A 19,673-nucleotide genomic window follows, 5' to 3' on the forward strand; every position below is an offset into this window, starting at 1 on the left:
CCTGCATGGTAGAAGTTGAACTGGATGATCCTTAGGGATATCTGCTAACCTTAGGATTGTATGATCATCATCATCATCATCATCATCATCATCATCATCATCATCATCTTCTTCTTCTTCTTCTTCTTCTTCTTCTTCTTCTTCTTCTTCTTATTGAGAGGCTGGGTGGCCATCTGTTGGGTGTGCTTGGATTGTGTCCTCCATGGCAGAATTGGGTTGGACTGGATTACCACAGTAATTATTTCATATTACAGTAGAATCTCACTTATCCAACAATCGCTTATCCAGTGTTCTGGATTATCCAACGCAGTCTGTCTTTTAGTAGTCAATGTCTTTGTAATGAATGTTTTAAATTCATTGTGATATTTTGGAGCTAAATTTCTAAATACAGTAATTACAACATAGCATTACTGAGTTTTGAACTACTTTTTCTGTCTAATTTGTTGTATAACATGTTTGGTGCTTAATTTGTATAATCATTACGTAATTTGATGTTTAATAGGCTTTTCCTTAATTCCTTCTTATTATCCAACATATTCACTTATCCAACGTTCTGCCGGCCTGTTTATGTTGGATAAGTGAGACTCTACTGTATATTTATAATCTTATATTATCTGCTTAGAACTGGATTATATGAGGCCCCTTCTACACAGCTGTATAAAATGCACACTGAAGTGAATTATCTGCCAGTGTGGACTCAAGATAATCCAGTTCAAAGCAGATAATATAAGATTATAAATGGGTAATATAGCTGTGTGGAAGGGCCTTGAGTCTACACTGCCATATAATCCAGTGAAAATCAGATAATCTGTATTTTATAGGCAGTGTGGAAGAAGCCTGAGGCCTAACTGTGCCTGTCCCCTGGGCTGAGTAGGTTGCTAGGAGACCAAGTGGGCAGAGATTAGCCCTCTAACTGGCATCAATTGGATAAAAACAATTATTCCTTTCCCTCTAATTAGGACTTTATTTTTCTTTTCTTTTTGTTGTATCAACCTAGAGCTGTGGATGATGGGCTGTGTTGTCAAATTTCGAGGTTGGGGGGCCTGTAGTTTTGTTGTTTTGTCCGGTGCCCTGATTCCATCACTCTTTTATATATATAGATACACTATTTTAAGTCTTTATCAACCAATTGTGTGTTGATAAATCACCTCCTTCTCCTCCCGTTGCCGCTTGGGCTCCTTTCATCTCCCTTTGGCTTCTCTTTCCTCCTTTTCTTAGGCTGTAAATTGTATTTTTTATGATTTATAATAATCTTTTAGAGTTTATTGAAAAACCGCGAAACAGCAAATCCGCGAAAAGTGAACCGCAAAGTAGTGAGGGAACACTGTACCATGAAGTAGCTACTGCAATCACTGGAGGGTCTGTTCCCTTGTTGTTCAGGAAGTAGTCAACTTCCCATGTTCTCTCCTTTTCATAAGTAATCTCTGGAGAAACAGGCAGAAGCAGCATCCTGGTCACAATTAGTTCTCATGCCAGAGATGACTTGTGTGATGGGACTGCAGCTGGCTGGTGGGTGGGACCATCAACCAGCTGCTTCCTGATTGGCAGGAGAATAATTGGCATTGGTCACAGTGGCTGCTGTATGGTAAGTAAGATTTGGAGGACTTTCTCAGTCCCTACACTAATATGAGGAGCCTCCAGTGGTGCAGTGGGTTAAACTGCTAAGCTGCTGAACTTACTGACTGAAAGGTTAGTGGTTTGAATCCAGGGAGTGGGGTGAGCTCCTGCTGTTAGCTCCAGCTTCTGCCAACCTAAATAGTTTGAAAACATGAAAATGTAAGTAGATCAACAGGTACCATTCCAGCAGGGAGGTAATGGCCAACTCTTCGGCTTAGAAATGGAGATGAGCAGCAACCTCCAGAGTCAGACACGACTAGGCTTAATGTCAGGGGAAAACCTTTAACTTTACCTTTACACTACTATGGGGTATGTAATTATTTGAACACATAACAGTTAGGAGTGCACAGCTCTAGGTTATATATTCATAACTGGCATAGAGAATTCCAGTCAATGTTATGTTTTTTTACTCTTGTTAGATAAAAATTCAGCTCGATGGAAATAGGTCGGGAACTATCCATATATGCAGGACCACTTTTCCCCTTGAATCAGGTGACTATGCTGGGCATCATATTGTGAGACAGCTTGGTAAAGTTACTTTTTTGAACCACAACTGGCAGATACTAACTGGAGGATTCTGGAATTTGTAGTAAATAGTTATGTTCATATATTCTGTTTGTGGGTGTCACGAACGGGCAGCAAATGGTTAGAAGCTTAGCTTGTTATTATGACATTTTTACTGCTAGATCTGGGGAGTGTTAGTGGTGGGTTCCCCTATGCCTTGTGCCAAAAGTGACTTGCTTAGCTTTGGATGCTGTGTGTACTATGCTTAGATAGAGAGGGGCTAACATTTGCTGTACTGCCTCAGGCAGGAGCATAACTTGAGCCATCCCTCAGTGCAGGGAATAGGTGGTGAAAGCATTCCTAGAATAATTGCTTCAGATTATAATTGTATTCTTAAAAAAATATATAACGAAAATATTTGGGGAACAGTTAAGGGGCATATTTTTACAGCATTCCTGAGTACGATGACAAGGCCTCTAGATGGCACCAAAAGAACAAAATCAAAATAAGTATAAAAAATAAAACATCCTTCTAACTCTTTTCATATCAATCCAATTGTCTTGATGCAAACACATCACTTAGGGAAGAGGAGATTATTAAAAGCATTATACGTCTGCCAAGTACAAGGACAGGTCCAGCAAATTATAGTTTCCAGGAAACAGGTGATTTTTTGCAATAATGCAGGCTATTCATCTTGGCATGGTACATGTTAGGTGAAATCAAAATGCAGTCTGTGAGAGAGCACAGGACTCTTATGGCATTGTGATTTATGCTGAAGGTGATGTAAATATAGCATGCAATACAGCCTCTGCAAATGGTCATTATAAAGAGAAATAGATTTCCACTCCACTGTGGGTTTTTATTTTTACATATTTTATTTTAGCATCATAATGAAAGGAACTATGCCCTCCTCCCCCCCAGCTTCTTGGCTGAAACTATGCAGCTGGAAAGTCCAATGATATCACATTTATTGCATTTTGCAGCCATCAAAATTAGGTAGAGTCATCAAACCATTACTGAACGGTTGGGCCTTTTGTCTAGTCATGGAAACAGCCTTTCACTCTGGATGGAGCTGCTGTAACTAGCTAATAAATTGAGTTATATAGGTTAAGCATCCCTTATCCAGAATTCCCAAATCCAAAATATTCCAAAATTGTCTGCATCAGTGACTGAGATAGGGACACTTTCAGTGTACTTTGTTTCATGTACAAAATTATTTTAAAATATTCTCTAAAAATTACCTTTATGCTATTTGTATAAGGTGTATATGAAATATAGTTGAATATTATGTTTCACTTAGGTTCTATCTCCAAGATACTTCATCATGTATATCCATGCAAATATGGGTATTTCAAAATGTAAAAAAAATCCAAAATCCAAGACACTTCTGTTCCAAAGCCTTTTGGATAAAGGATACTCAACCTGTAGTAGTATGAGTGGCTGGCTGCGGGCACAACGTCTCCCAGTTCCCAAATTGCAAAGAACAATCTCTTGTGTATTCAAGAGAAATGTATCTGCATTGGCTTTTGCCAAGTTATTGAATGTAACAGTCTGAGTCAATTATGCCTCCCTCTTGTACTTTTCAAGATAGGGTTTATGAGAATCATCTCCAAAGCTAAAATAAATATTACCACATTTCTGTTTTGGTTTGTCAACATGTGGTTTCTGTTTCAATTTACATGTAAAGTATTTTTTTAATGGAAATTAAATTGTTTAGCTCATTGTATGTTTTTTGGGATATGGAAGTTCAGCCTTACAGGATTGGTTACTTAATAGCCCATTTCAGATATTTAAGATAGGGCTATATGAACACACATTGAAAGGATGCAGGTTAGCCCTATCTTTTTCTGTTGTTACTCCATTGTTCCAATGAAAAAGGATAATCTGAAAAGCTTTTATAGGAGTTCTTCACCATTTGAAATTTGGAATTTAGAACAAAATTAGAGTTTCCCATTAAGTCAGTGGTTCCCAACCTTTGGGCCTCCAGGTGTTTTGGACTTTAGCCCCCACACTTCCTAGCAGCTGGTAAGCTGGCTGGGATTTCTCAGAGTTGAAGTCCAAAACACCTGGAGGCCCAAAGGTTGGGAACCACTGTAAGTGGAGAAGCCTCAGAGGAGAACAATGGCAAACCAACCCCCTCTGTACAAATCTTGCCAAGAAAATTGTGCAATAGGTTCACACTGGTGTTATTATAAGTCAGGAATGATTTGACTGCACTCAAAAACAACAACTTTATTACAGTACAAAAAGTTTAAGGAAGTTTCAAAAAATCAGTCAGTAGCTAAACCTGTCAGTAGCTAAAACCTGTGATACACATTTTGCATGGCTACTGAATGGAGATTGCAAAAAGTTCTCAAATCATGCCTAAATGGGTTGAGGAGAAAAAAAAGATGGAATGGAAGGAAGTCAGGTGGTTCCAAAGCAAAAATAAAATACAAAAGGGAATCCGAGGACATACTCAATTATATCCCCCTGAAAAGACATGGGATAGCATCCAATCCTGTTTCAAACATGGTTCCTTATAGAAAGAGATTGCTTAGCACAACAAATCTTTTACTGTCATATTTAACACTGAGGACAAATTTATATATACCCTGTCATGATGTTTTTGTTATGATTTTCTAATTTTATCTTGTTGGACGCCCTGCCTTGGGAACTGACATAGCTTAAAATGCAGCTCCTAACGGAAATTTCCACCTTCCTTTTTGGGTCTTTATTATGTAATTCAGATTCTAATGTCATCCTAGACCTACTTTTATTGCTCCAGTGTTTCATTTCCTGTTTGGGTTGATATTTTCCAAACTGTGGAAATAATGAGTTGTATAGTGTGGTTGGGTGAGTGTGGGGACCCCCAGTTTGCATGTCTGATCTTGGACTTTTCCTCCTTCTGCTCTACTACTTAAAGATGTGTCCACCAAGTTTCAGGCACATCCCCCACACTGGTCAGGATTGGTTATACAAATTACTTTCGGCTTTAAGAGCAGTTAATGGGGTGCCTAGAAAAAGATATCTGAGCCATTCCCCATTAAAATCACTCTCATCACTATTACCATTGTATCTGCTGAACATTTTAAAATCAGGGTCACTAGTATCCATATTCCAGATTTGTACACATGTACGCCGTGCCTGCAAATGAACAATCATTTTTACATGACCTTGAGATTTTCTTAGGAGAAGATACTTTTTTTCTTCAGAGCCCAGTGGTGAAAAAAAAATGATACAATACCTTTTAGTTATTAAATGGCCTGGAATTATATTTGTGTCAGAAACACATTTTATCAAGGAAAATAAATTGTAATAATATAATATTTGCTTAGACTCCTATCTGTTGCCTGGCCAGATATACACACACAAAGACACACGCACAGAATCTCTTATCAGCACAAGGAACTCTCTTGATTATATTCATTGGACCATTCACTTGCTACAACACACCAGACAAAACAATAATATGATGAACAGCTTTAATGACATGCTTTTATCTTTAGGAGGCAAACTCATAAATATGCCCTCTTTATCTAGACAAATGTGCTGCCCTTTCCATTCTTCCCACACTTGTTGGCGTGGCTGTAGAACAAATTACTTTGTACTAATTAGCATAATTATCAATTTTTGTGTCCGACATCTTGAATTCAAACACATCTGACTGAAGCTGCTTCTTCAATACAAATGCCATATCTCTACCTCATGCATATACATGGAGAATCACAGCTGAAGTTCATTCTTTTGCAAAAAAAAAAAAAAGCTTCTTAGCCAACAGACAATTGTAACCAAATCTTTTATTTTTTCCCTCTCCACTCTATACTCTCTTTCATAACTTAAATATGGGTGGAAAGAACGATCTTATGGTCTAGTACAACCATGGATGCAATGTTTCCAATGAAAATGTAGTTATGACCTTCAGCCTTATCACCTGGGGCAAGTAAAGCATCCTAGGATGCTTCTGCCCCAGTTCACCCATGGACCTCCAAGCTGACCATCAGATAACATAGGGTGACTTCTGGTGGGGCTCCATGGGTGGACTGGGGCAGCACTGTGTGGGGTGCTGCCACCGCCAACACAGAAGCCTCCCCATGTTCAGTAAGAAACAATGGGGCTTTAGCAGACATGAGCCGGGCGATGACACTTTCCCACATGGGATGGGGAGGTGTCAGCTGGCGGCCAGGGCACCAAGATTGTTCCGCTGTTGCCCCACTGCCACCCACATTAGCCATAGAGGGTGGTGAATCACAACTCTGGACCTCATCCATATGATGAGCTTGCTTGAAACAATAGATAATGCATCGACTTCCACAGATTTCTTGCCAATTACAACTGAGTAAAATGAATAGATTTAACAGTGTGGTGAAGGTAGGAAAATCATCCATTTGATTTCAAAATGCAGTATGACTGAGTTCTATGATAAACCTACTCTATCAAACACTTGACCTGGTTGAATGTTATGAAGTCTTAGGGTATCTTCATCACAACTTGCAGGCAGTTGGCATGGGTCCTGGATCTGGTATGTTTGTTCCCCCCCTTCCCCGGTGGTCTGCCATATGGTTGTTAGGGGGTGTGGTGGTGCAGGTATTCCAAGCCAGAAAGAGTGGGAACCTGCATTGCACCCCCTGTCGTCTCCTTGGGTGCAACAGTCAGCAGCGGGCTGTCTGATACTTTGATTCAGGAACCAGGTACGACTGCCAACTCTGTTTTCAGTTGTAACCAATAAAGAAGTGGTAGCCTTTGGTTATCCCAACACCCTGAGTGAGCCTTTTTGGTTACAGCAACACCAGAATCACTCCAAGTGGTCAGCTTCTGGTCAAAGGAAATTTAGTATAATGCCAAGCTTTTAACTTTGTGGTTTCTCTAGTCATGATGACTTTATTCTCAATTCGCTTCTGATACGATAATTAAAATAAAATTTTGGTTGGTGTAAGAAGATGTTGTTCACCCTTGCACACACAACCAATTTGAGTAGCATTTGTGTAGGAACTGTGTGCTGTATGGATGGGGTTACAAGTTCACAATACAATACTATATAACATAATGCACCAAGTAGGTGAGAAAGAGCAAAAAGAGACAATATATCCAAAACCATTTTGATTTTTTGGGCCAAAGGGAGATGAAATGACTATACTTGCTATTTTTGTGACCCTGCAGCTGAACAAAATCTGTTGTGTGGGCGGAAACTGAATTTTTTATGCAGAACTCAGAAGTGAAGACCATGATAAATACACATAACAACAAAAATGCAGAAAGTTGAGGGTGTTTACAAGAAGAAGGCTATAAAGTTTACATAATTTGAGAACATACCCTCCAGCCATCCCAATCTGAGAGACAGTCCCAGATAATTTTCGTTCATTCCAGTTTTAAGCTGATCTTTAATTGTCTCCATTTCTTCCTCCTCCCACTTCCCCTCTTGTCCTCAGCTTACTTTAATGGCTTCAAATGAGTTCAAATTGCAAAAACAGTTTTACACAGTTAACTCAGCAGAGGGAAGCGAAGAGAAGAAGAAGGAAAAGTCTTGTCCTTACAGAAGAAAAAGCAAACTACTCCAGCCTCTCCTTGCTTGTGTGTTCTACTCGATGAATAACCTTTGTCACCTTGACCCCACTTTAATGTCGCTTGGTCACACGTGTCCAGATTTTCACCCATGAAATGTTGGAAGGTATGCGAGAGACCTACATTCTCTGCCTGTCACAAACAGCTGATTTCTAGATGTGTTGGATTGCAACTACAGCAAAGATGATGTGGTCTGCAATCCTTCATATACTAGAGTCTTCATCTTAGGGAAGGCTGCTGTGTTACCGTCTTCTACCTCTTAGAATTAGTATTAGAATACAGTCCTCTCTAAAAGACATCTGGTTTCAACAGTTCCTGGGAGAGATTCTGCTTGTAATGCTGTGTAAATAATATACATGGCAGGGTGAGAATACTGGCCAGCAGGTTTTCAACTTCTTTGAAATTATATTAATGTTTTAGATTCTACTTTGCCTGGATAATCACAAGAACAAATTTTGTTTTAATTACAAAGCCCAGATCCAAGAAAGCCCCTTTAGCAGTATCAAAGGACTATTCATCTGGGATAAATGTTTTTCACAGAAAACCAGCATTATTATAGAAATTATATCCTTCAGCACGACAACATCCTCCACTCAGTTGTTGCAGTGTGATCATGTTATCACATGTAGAAGCAGCCTGCTTGCTTGGATGTCTGCTTTTTGATGATAAGTATTATCTGTTGTATGGCAGAGTTTTCTGTCAGCACATGTTTTTTTCTTTGCAGCTTCCCAAATATACTTCCAGATCTTAACTTTGGCCTTTATCATCTGAAGATAATTGCTCCACCAAACTTGCTGAAATTAATCTAGTGAAAGAACTGAAAGCAACATCTGCAGCCAGAGAGACACCAGCATGGAGAAGATCTGTAGTGAACTGGAAGAAAATAGGGCAATTCTAGCAGGAAATGTTTCCTCGCTGTCTTGGCAAATAAAATCCACACTGTTTAAGGTACAAATATAAACCTCTTAAGGCCTGACAAAACTACAACGCATGAGAATAATACTCAGCCTCATAAAGGTTTATGCCTGCCTGCTTTCCCTTACATCCTGATAGACTTTGCTGCAACGGCAATTTACTGAGCCAGTTTCAAGGATTTGGGTTCAGAAGGATTATCTTTTACTCCAAACCTGTGTAGCAGAATTTGGAGGGCAGAGAAATGATTGGACCGATTTGATTAAATAGATCAGAAAAGCAATCTAGAACTTGACTACCCTGCTCACCCAAATATATAGCTACAAAGTGGCATTCAGATGTAGGAATGAGGCAGAGATAAGAAGCCCTTAGATAGTAGGAGAGAGGCAAACCATGCTCTTTTGACCTTTGTGCAACCAAACTGGGGAAGATCATGAAAAAGTATGAGATCTACAGACTATTTCCATCCAATGAAAACCAAATCAAACCAAGAGACTGAACACTGGGTAATAATAATAATAATAATAATAACTTTATTTTTATACCCCGCCTCTATCTCCCCGAAGGGGACTCAGGGCGGCTTACATGGGGCCAAGCCCGAATAAAAACAGTAGCAGTATAAAACACAGCAATAGACAACAACTTGCACAATAAAAAAATAAAAAAATAAAAATAAAACATTAGCCAATAAAAAACAAGAACTAATAAAAACATGGATTAAAACTGAGAGATTGTAAAAGTAGACTGGGTAAAGTGCACCATATAAATATTGTAGACACAAGGTGACTGATAAAGTGCTGCAAATTCTGGAAGCGCAAATTGGGATGGGAATAGACCCTGTGTCTATATCGAGTTGACAAAGGTAAAAGGTGCAAACCGGTACAAGAATGGTCACAGATTCAGATTGCTTCTGGATGAGCAATCTTTATCTAAAGGCTTGAGTAAAGAGCCAGGTTTTCAAGCTCTTTCTGAATGCTACCAGGGTGGGGGCTTGCCTGATTTCCCTGGGGAGCGAGTTCCAGAGCCGGGGGGCCACCACGGAGAAGGCCCTCTCTCTCGTCCCCACCAACCGTGCTTGTGACGGAGGTGGGAGCGAGAGGAGGGCCTCCCCCGACGAACGAAGAGATCGTGCAGGTTCGTAGGGGGAGAGGCGATCCCTAAGGTAGGAGGGTCCCAAACCGTTCAGGGCTTTGTAGGTGATCACGTGCACCTTGAATTGGGTCCGGAAGGTGAACGGCAGCCAGTGGAGCTCCTTAAGCAGGAGGGTTGACCGCTCCCTATAATTTGCTCCAGTTAGAAGCAAGGCTGCCGAACGTTGAACTAGTTGGAGTTTCCGGGCCGTCTTCAAGGGCAGCCCCACGTAGAGTGCATTGCAATAGTCCAGTCTAGAGGTAACTAAGGCATGGACCACCGTGGTCAGATCAGACTTCACGAGGTAAGGTCGCAGTTGGCGCACAAGTTTTAATTGTGCAAAGGCCCTCCCGGCCACGGCCGACACCTGAGCATCAAGTGTCAGTGCTGAGTCCAGGAGGACCCCCAAACTGCGGACCTGCGCCTTCAGGGGGAGTGCGACCCCGTCAAGCACAGGTAGCCACCCAATACCCCGATCGGACATACGACTGACCTGGAGGACCTCTGTCTTGTCGGGATTAAGCTTCAGCTTATTCGCCCTCATCCAGCCCATCACAGCTGCCAAGCACTGGTTCAGTATCTGGGGGGCTTCCTTGGAGTTCGGTGGAAAGGAGTAGTAGAGTTGAGTGTCATCTGCGTAGAGATGGCACCGAACTCCAAAACTCCGGATGACCTTTCCCAGCGGTTTCATGTAGATGTTAAAAAGCATGGGGGACAGAATGGAACCTTGCGGGACCCCACAGGTCAAAGGCCAGGGGTCTGAGCAGGTGTCCCCCAGCTTCACCAACTGGGAACGGCCCTCCAGGAAGGACTGAAGCCACGACAGAGCCATGCCCCCAAGGCCCATCCCGGAGAGCCGTCCCAGAAGGATACCATGGTCGATGGTATCGAAAGCCGCTGAGATGTCCAAGAGAACCAGCAGGGTCACACTCCCCCTGTCCAGCTCCCTGCGGAGGTCATCCACCAAGGCGACCAAAGCCGTCTCAGTACTGTGCCCAGGTCTAAAGCCAGACTGCGATGGATCCAGAAAATCGGTGTCATCCAGGAAACCCTGGAGCTGCGAGGCAACCACCTGCTCCAGGACCTTGCCCAAGAAAGGGAGGTTCGAGATTGGTCTGTAGTTGTTTAGAATGGCCGAATCAAGGGAGGCCTTCTTCAATATAGGCCTCACTATGGCCTGTTTGAGGACAGATGGAAATTTGCCTTGATCCAAAGAGGCATTAATTATCATCACAAACCACTCTACCAACCCTCCTCTGGCCGATTTAATTAGCCACGAGGGGCAAGGGTCTGCAGAGCAAGTGGTCGCTCTCACCGCCCCAAGGATCCTGTCCACGTCATCCGGGCGAACAAGCTGAAACGAATCCCACAAGTTCGAACAGACAGGTGCCTCAGTTACCTCTTTTGGCACTGCAACAAAACTAGCATCCAAGTCGAAGCGAGTCTGAGCGACTTTGTCTGCAAAGTGGTGCGCGAACTCGCTGCACCGAGTTGCCGAGTCTTCGGGTGCCCCTCCCCCCTCAGGAGGGTGAAGGAGCTCCCCGACGACCCGAAACAACTCCGATGGTCTGTTAGTTGCAGACGCTATGCGGGCAGTCGTGAAGGTCTTCCTGGCTGCCCGCAAAGCCGCGGAGTAGGCCCTAATAGCGGCTCTAGCCCGTGCTCGGTCAGAAACGCTACGAGTTTTCCGCCAGTGGCACTCTAGTCCCCTCCTCGAGCGCTTCATCACTGCCAGCTCCTCCGTGAACCAGGGAGCCGAAGTGACTCTTCGCAATGAGAGGGGACGTTCGGGGGCGATCATGTCAATTGCCCTGGACATCTCGCTATTGTAGCGATCTACCAAGGCATCGACAGGATCGTCAGCCTCCATGACAGGAAGATCCCCAAGAGACCTCAAGAATCCATCTGGATCCATCAGTCTCCTGGGGCGGACCATCTTAATGGGTCCACCACCCCTGCGGAGGTTTGAGGTCACAGTGAGTCTTAAACTGATCAGGTGGTGATCGGACCATGACAACGGAAGAATATTTTGCTCTTCCACTCCGACCTCACCATCTGCCGCAACAAAAACCAGGTCAAGTGTGTGTCCAGCTTGATGAGTGGGACCAGATATCAGTTGGGACAGTCCCATGGTCGTCATGGCGGCCATGAAGTCTTCAGCTGCACCAGTTAATGTGGCCTCGGCATGAATGTTAAAGTCCCCCAGCACTACCAGCCGCTGAGAGACCAAAGCCGCACCAGAGATCACCTCTGCCAGCTTGGTAAGACATACCCAGCATGCTCTCCAGGAAAATCCCTTATTTCTATTTCTTTTTTACAGTGATGAATGCAGAACATCCTCAGCACAGATGCAACATGGCATCACATGTCCACAGCAATGAGCTAGAATGGCATGGCAACATGATGGCAGAATGGTAGCTGCTATATTCTAAAGCAAGGCTTCTTAAACTTTTCCCACTCACTACGTCTTTCCACACAATAAACGTTTATGCCACCCCGGGTACATAGGTATATACAATAGGTATAAAAACATATTTATTGATATAAATCAGCATTTGCAAGGCTTGCTAACCAGGCTGATTTTCTTTTTTATGAAGTACAGCTGACAGCTGCTACAATTTCTACAGAGTTCACTGTAAATTGTACTGTGCATTGTTGCTAACAGATTTGTGCAAATATCTAGGTGGTGTTCAGAAACCTTTTACTGTTGTCAATTTTTTTGTGACCCCAACATTTGGCATCAGGACCCAAAGATTAAGAAGCATTGTTCTGGAGCAGTGGTTCTCAATTTGTGGGTCCCCAGGTGTTTTGGCCTACAACTCCCAGAAATCCCGGCCAGTTTACTAGCTGTTAGGATTTCTGGGAACTGAAGGCCAAAACATCTGGGGACCCACAGGTTGAGAGCCACTGTTCTAAAGTAAACCGTAGCATGTCTAGAATGTCATCACTGGGCCATGTTTATTCTGTGGCCCAATCCAAGCATGTTACATGTGTGCAAGGAATGGCGCCAGTAGTAGCTGCCTCAGGCAGCAGGTTTAGACTGTCCAGAAATGATATACAATGATTACTTACATACATTATTATTGTGAAATATTTTTGCTGCCAGTGGCACAGAGAAATACTGTCTTATGTGTCAAAATAGTTTGAGTGTCTTGTGACAATATGCACCTTGCTCGAGAGATGGAGAACCATTCTCCTGCTTTGCTCCAGGCACTGAAATGTCTTGAGCCAGTCTTACTACAGTTTTCTACTAACCCAATGTGATCTGATGTGAAAAGATCGCTATGGTCCATTTACTGTGTGTGACGTTTGGAGAGCATAGCACCTGATTTTTTTTTAAACTGGGTGCATAGTAGCATGCCATTTTTTTGCTCAATCACTTCTCTCCCTTTATTGTCAGTCTAAGTTAGTGTAAGCAATTTGGGCATGCTGTGATAGTTTCAAGGAGAACCAATATTAGATTCTTTCTTGAAGTTATTGAAATACCTATTTTTCCTCACCTATTTATAGGTTTTCAAAGTTACAAGTTTTGTATAGCTACTGCAGTGCTGACAGTATATATTTGCTTCACTACATCAAAAGTTCTTTGAATGTCCATAGTGCTCTGGAACAGGCTGGTTTCTTATTTCTTGAACTTTCATGATTTGTACTGTAGATATTTCTTTAGGAACAACTCTAATTCACCATAAATAATTTCTGATACAAAACTCAATAATATCAGATTTGCAAACCCAGCAGCTACCCCATTGAGCAAATAAGTCAATTATCTCAGGCAACAGATAGGGATGCAATATTTTCTCTGAGTCCTATGGCCATCCCTTTCTGTTAGAAGACAAAGCTGTGTGTAATGTATAAGATCTACTATGCACCTCCTTAGCTAGCTTGCCAAATGGTGATTGACAATAGGACATCCAGATAAACGATCCAATTTACTTCTGTACAAGAAATGGAGGGTGGATTGCTATCTTGTTCTTTACCTCATATGGCGAAATATCTCAGGGTTCTTCTGCAAGTCCTATTTCCTCTAGCATTTTCTCAGTGCTCCTATTAACCCAATAAATAGTCCAAGATAAAATATATCTCTTCCCAGAAGCCAAAATGACCAAACTGAGGAATGTTACTTTGGCTGTCCCATAAGATCATATGGCTCATAGTAAATGACCATAATGCTTGATAAAATGGGAAAAGGGAGAGGCCATATTTACTGGTAGACAGACTCAATCAAGAAAGCCACAGCTCTGAGTTTGCAGGACCTGAGGAGGGCCGTCGATGACTGGAAGGTCTTCACATTCAGAGGGTCAAAGCTGACTTTATTGCAATAAATAACAACTAATTACACAGCCTCAAAAAGGTTGTCAGTTTCTCACCCATATTCCAAGTGTAAGCACGTGTAACAGAGACCTAAACCATTAAGCAGCATATAGCCCATAGTCACCCAGACTTTGACATTCATTTAGTGGGAGCAAAGGAGAGAGCCTTATCAATAGCTGTTTCCACATTTTGGAGCTCTCTTTCCAAACAGTTGTGTCTGCCACATTCCTGTCTGCCTTTTGTCAGCAGGCAAAATATTTCTCTGCCTTCAGGGATTTATAAACTGATGAATGTTGAGCTTTGATATGTGAATTGATTAGGATTTTAAGCATGGTATACAGTCTTAATGCACTTAATATTGGTAATAATTAATAGTATAAATTAATAGTTTGTTTTTTAAATTTTTATTTTTTAATTTTAGTTTTAATTTTAATTTTAGATTAGTGTTATCCATCTTGAGCCCCTATATTAGGAGAAAGGTGAGATAAAAATAAACAAATAATCAATTGCACAAAGGCCTTGTTTGCTGTGGCACTCTGTGGAATTTCCTCTCCTTGGCATCCTGTCTGATGCCAACGTGGATTTCTCTAGGAGCCAAGTTTAAACATGGCTCTTTATTAACATGGTCTGAGGTTGGAAGCTATAAATGTCAAGGTACGTACTTGTGCAACCAGCACATCTACCAAACATTGTACAGGTTATTAGTGTCACAGTATAATCTCTGGGCCTGTCATGATTGGCAGAGTTATTTGCTCTATGAAAGTCCTAGGTGTTGATGATGGTGTCTCGGGTTCTGTCCAGATATTCGCATTTTTATCTTGGGGTATTTTTATTGCTTGCTATTGTATACAAGCGCTCCCTTTTCAGAGGATGCAACTTCTGATCATGAAATGCCCCGTCAAACAAAGGGATATGTCATGCTACAGTCTATTGCCAGTGCAGTATGTCTCAATAGGAACTCAACCAAGATTTCCTTGATTTTTTTCTCCCTTTTATTTCTAAAGAAAACATGTGAAATATGAATAATCCAATATAAAATGTAAGAGTGAATGCATGGATGTGAATTTTTTGTGTGAAACATTAATAACAATCCCCTATTTGATGCAAGCATGAATGTGTGAATGTGACTATTTTTTCTGAGTGTGATTGTCTGAGTGTGAATGCTTAATTACTCTTCCAATCCGAGATAATTTCAGAGAGACTACAAGGCAAAGAAAGATGACTAGGCTCCCGTGTGCAAGACTTTTTATAGAGTTAAACACAAACCTTTTAATGTTTAAGTCCAAATCTATATGGGGATAATATTTAGGTTTTTTTTTCCATGTCAGGAGCGACTTGAGAAACTGCAAGTCGCTTCTGGTGTGAGAGAATTGTCTGTCTGCAAGGATGTTGTCCAGGGGACGCTTGGATGTTTTGATGTTTTTACCCACATTGTGGGAGGCTTCTCTTATGTCCCCACATGGAACTGGAGCTGATAGAGGGAGCTCATCCGTGCTATCCCCAGGTTGGATTTGAACCAGCAACCTTCAGGTCAGCAACCCAGCCTTCAAGTCATCAGTCCTGTCAGCACAAGGGTTTAACCCACTGTGCCAATGAGGGCTCCAGTATTTAGTATTTAGTTGTTAGCAGGGTACTTGCAATCTAGATGAAATGGAAGCTTCATTTGATAGACTCCCTATTCTGGTGAAAGGAGTAACTCCATTCTACCAATTCCTTGTTGCCTCCATTTATCCTCTAAATGCAATTCTAATAGATTATCCCACTGCTCAACATGGAAGCCCCCATGGCTAAAGGAGCCATTATGGGACATCTTGGAAAGGCATTCTCAAACCAAGAGCCAGACTTGCTTTTATGCCAGTCAAGGATGGACAGAAAGGAAGGTAGGCACTATCTCTGATACTTTAAAACATAAATCTGAATTATCTAAACATTTCATTGAACAAAGCAGGTAAGAATATAATATGTTAATTGAAATTAGAAGGATTTCCATTCCCAGGGAATAGAAATAATATCCCATTTTTACTATAGCCATAGATAATAACACTATATCTACTCTTAACAGCATGGTAATGTCTATAGGGCAATTGTTTTTTTCTGCTTCACAAAAAGGTCCCATGATACAGCTGGTAATTCAAGAGGAAAGTAGTGAAACTGAGCTAAGAAGGTCTCACTTCCTTCTTCTCACAAATGTTGAATCATGCCACTAATAATGCATTCAAAATGTATTGAAAAATTAATGAAATTTGCTACAGTTTCATTCAGCTTTCCCCCCACCCCTGCCAAAGGATAATTATAACGATGGGAATTCTTCACTTTGTGCACACATGCACAAAAAAGGAAGCTGCAAAAGGAGCCCAGAAAAGTCTTTGCAGCCTTTGTGACTGTGAAATCTATTTTGTTAAATAGAGCATCTGTTCCATTCCACTCCACACATTTCCCATCCTTTCTCACAAGAAACTAATTCCTTTGCCGTTCCCTGGATTATAGATTTGAGTCAGCTGTATAGCCTAAAGTGGTCAAGGGACTTCATGGTTCGAGTTTAATTTGTAGAGTTGGGTGAGTTTATGCATCTTTGTCAGCATTACAAAGGATCCATTAGCCCCTGTGGCTAATTAATAGAGGTGAGAGGAATACTGGCTCCCTTCCGATGCCTGTGTGAGGTTTGCATAGCTGGGGATGAGGTTTGCCTGGCTTTCAGTGGCAGAGCTGTGTCCATTAACTTTGAAAATGAAGCTCATTGTTTATTATACAGAGTAATTGCAGGTGTGGACTTTGACGCTCTGCTGTGTGCACTGACAGATTAATCTGCACATAAATCTGGAGTAGTTAAGCACACTGTTATTTACCTTGACTTGATTTGGGTTCAGCTGTGCTTGGCGGATTTGTTTCCTTGTAGTCATGCCATCAACAGACTCCCCCAATCCCTTTGGAAGTATTTTGATAACTAGTTTGAAGATGCTAAATCTAGTCTGTCACAGAAATATACATGTCATGAGGACACTAGGCTTGATTATGTAAGATTAAGCTGGCATGTTAAAAACCATATTAAGAACCTGAATGAAGAAGACTAGCCTGATAGACGGTACTAAAGCTAATGCTATGGAAGAGGATCTTCATGTTTAGTCCTTATAAATCCATAGAATTATAGCAGCTCCCATGGGAGAATAAAAAGAGAAAAAGGCTGGCATTCTGTATTGCAGTTAATGGATTCGTAATCTACAGTTGCAGATCTGTTTTAGCTCCAAGTGCACTAAAATCATGTAGCCACAATCGTGGCATTATTGCTATGATCATAATGCCCTCCCAGACATACTTTACCAAGTATCAACTACTGGACCTATTCAGCCAGTGATCAGGAAATAGGACTATGAAGTTTCCACCCCTCTGCTGCCAGTGAATGAGTTGTGACAATCAGGAGCAGGACCCCCATTGCAATTCCATGTGGCAGATTCATTCACTGGCAAGAGGTAAGTTGAAAAACTGCTTCCAGATAAACAGAACTCCATTTCCCAGTGTGGTTGCTGCCTGATAAGGTAGGTTGGGTGTGTTATTATGGATATGTTATTATGGACCTCATCTGACTGAGCAGGGGGAAAATGGGGAAAGCGGGGGAACTATTTCAAGCCATTCTCTCCCATCTTTTCCTGTCTTCAGGGATGGCCAGTCATCCCACATGCTTACCATCTTCTTCCCAATTTAACTCATCTTCCTCTATTGATTAACAGAGTCTCTGTTGACTCCTGATAGAGATCTTCAGGCTCCGTTTCCATGCGCTTGGGAAATGGAGCACCACTGAGTCTCACCAGAAGTGCTCTGTTTCCCAAGTGCATGGAAATGATAGGGTCCTTAGTCATTCATACTTAACTAAGCAAAAAGATTTTATAATACCTTTGAGGCTAATTGAGATAAAGAATCTGGCAGCATATGTTTTTAGACTAAAATCTACTTAATCTGTAGTATATGTTATCAGTTGATTAAAAAGGTTTGTTGAAGATTTTCAAAAACATAAAAAGTAGACATGAAACAAAAGAAAAAAGAGACAGAGCAGAAAAGAGAAAAAGGCAGGAAAATAATAGTGACTTCCTTCTTTTAGGCAGTTATCTAAGCATAGATTTTTCCTCTCTAGTAGCTAGCATCCTCCTCTCTATAAAATTTATCTTCTAATAAAAAATTCAAAAATGATTAAGTTATTAGTCTTAGTAATCTTTATCAACTAATACTTAAGGAAAGGTTTATTTTAGCTCTCTACATCTATTTTTATAAGCAAGCTATCCTAATAAAACATCTCAAAAATGCTTTCTTTTTATAATGAGGCAGCCCTCTAATCTTTTTCTAATCAAGCTAATACTTCTTCATCTGACGTACAGTTTCAGCATAGCTACCAAGCAAATTTGTATACATTCAGTCTCCTAGCATATATATTAGTTTGCCTTATAGCTAACCTATTTTATATATAATTTAATGCATTACATTTTACAAATCATCTTTTTAGATTTAATGTAATCAAAACCATCCATTTATAAGTATTTCCTATAATAAATCCAGTTTTCCACATTAGTTGTCAAAATAACATACATGTTATCTTCAAACCAGAAGATGCCATCTCTTTAAAATTATGCATATTTAAATCTCACATGTTTTTCTTCCATATCTCAGCCTGCATACAGGAAATATTTGCGATAATTATCCATCCTGATCTTGAACAGTCTGTGTACTTCTACATCTTCTATTCTTTTCGGAGAATCCCCCTTCCACATTCTTTCAGCTTCTCTCTGAATTTTCTCATTTATTTGGGTCATGCTTACATCATTGTACAGTCTGCTATATTTCCATTTTATGTCAATACTCTTTTCACTGTTTGGTAGTTTTGCATTTGGACAGCATTCACTGGAAGTGTGTATGTGGGAGACAAGGCCCATCTGCTCACTTTTCCTACTCTGGGGAAATCCTAAAGGAATTTGGCTGTTAAGTCTCCCAGGTTATACCCAGCTTGAGAATTGTGAGATCTGTCTCATTGGGATAGGAGGGGAAACACATTTTGGCTTATGCTCGTAAGATTCCCATTTCTTGCCATTCCATAGTTTCTAGCAGTTGGGCTAGGGATGTTTTTTTTTTTTTTTGGCTGACACAATGGTTTCCTGGTACTTAGATCAGTTTCCTTATGCTTTAGTAAGGTCTACGAGCTGTAAGCAATAAAACTGTAGGCACTTTTATGCCAGCAAAACCTTTCTTAGCTGTTTGCATCAGTCTATACCAATAATTCATTGTTAAGGATGCAATCAGCTGTGCTAAGAAGGAATAAGTGAATAAACTTTTAATCAGAAAGATCAGTTGAGTTTATATATCTATTCTGGAGTTTTGACTAGAACAAAAACATTGAATCAGTTGGTTAGCTGTCACCCACTTGTTCTCACCATTCATCAACTGATTCAATGAGCCAAATCAGGGCCCTTCCGCACAGCCATATAGCCCAGAATATCAAGGCAGAAAATCTCACACTATCTGCTTTGAACTGGATTATCTGTGTCATATATTCCTGTTCAAAGCAGAAAATATTCAGCTGTGAGGAAGGGGCTTCAATTAGTATTCCAGTCCATGTCCAGGATGGTACTCTGGATCAAAATTCATCCCCATGCAACATCACTTTTTGGAGCTAG

At 41.0% G+C, this 19,673-nt stretch overlaps 1 long non-coding RNA gene across 2 annotated transcripts in view; it reads left to right on the forward strand.

Annotated features, from left to right (window-relative positions):
* The first annotated feature begins 1,348 nt into the window (after positions 1 to 1,348).
* LOC103280199 (uncharacterized) overlaps positions 1,349 to 19,673 on the forward strand; it is a 28,970-nt gene continuing 10,645 nt past the window's right edge. The window contains exon 1 of one of the 2 annotated variants that reach the window (XR_010006812.1): positions 1,349 to 1,689. This is a non-coding gene — a long non-coding RNA (uncharacterized LOC103280199). Of the gene's footprint in view, positions 1,690 to 16,515; positions 17,484 to 19,673 lie in introns of those variants that run through there. The other variant, XR_507226.3, reaches the window with a different exon arrangement.

Source organism: Anolis carolinensis, chromosome 1 (genome assembly GCF_035594765.1).
Source record: "Anolis carolinensis isolate JA03-04 chromosome 1, rAnoCar3.1.pri, whole genome shotgun sequence".
NCBI lineage: Eukaryota > Metazoa > Chordata > Lepidosauria > Squamata > Dactyloidae > Anolis > Anolis carolinensis.